Raw genomic sequence first — 441 nt, 5'->3', positions numbered from 1 at the left:
GTCTCCACTTGATGTGTAAGGACCAATAATAATGGAGGTAATATATTGCTATATATCACGTGGTCTGGAAATTATGAAGGTTTAATTATGTTTTAATTTTGTTTGCGTCATGAAGAAAATTGATTTTACTCAGCTAACAATAATTTTGCTGTGGAAGTTTTAAAATTTATTATTGTATGGTTTTGCGTTTGATAAAATATTGTTCTTACTTGCAAGGTACTTACTTGCAATAAAGGCCATGACTGTATTTCATTTTAGAAGTATGGACCGACAAAATGAACACAGGTTAACTTGGTTTGAAAGAAAAGAAATGCACGACAAAATTAATTAGTGTAATCATGTAATCCATTACAAAGTAATTTATTAATTTTTTAAATCGACTAATGTAATCGTGTAAACGATTACAGTGCAATTAAGTAAAAAATTTGTTATTTCAAACCA

The 441-nt window shown here is 28.3% G+C and overlaps 1 long non-coding RNA gene across 1 annotated transcript; it reads left to right on the top strand.

The window, feature by feature from the left end:
* LOC124447118 lies at positions 1–441 on the top strand. The gene is made up of 2 exons (XR_006948610.1): positions 1–37; positions 259–441. It is a non-coding gene; the product is annotated as an uncharacterized LOC124447118 (long non-coding RNA).

The sequence above is a fragment of the Xenia sp. Carnegie-2017 genome, unplaced genomic scaffold (genome assembly GCF_021976095.1).
Source record: "Xenia sp. Carnegie-2017 unplaced genomic scaffold, XeniaSp_v1 HiC_scaffold_22, whole genome shotgun sequence".
NCBI classification, from domain to species: domain Eukaryota; kingdom Metazoa; phylum Cnidaria; class Anthozoa; order Malacalcyonacea; family Xeniidae; genus Xenia; species Xenia sp. Carnegie-2017.
The sequence above is the reverse complement of the archived record's forward strand: the minus strand, read 5'-3'. Positions and strand labels throughout refer to the sequence as shown.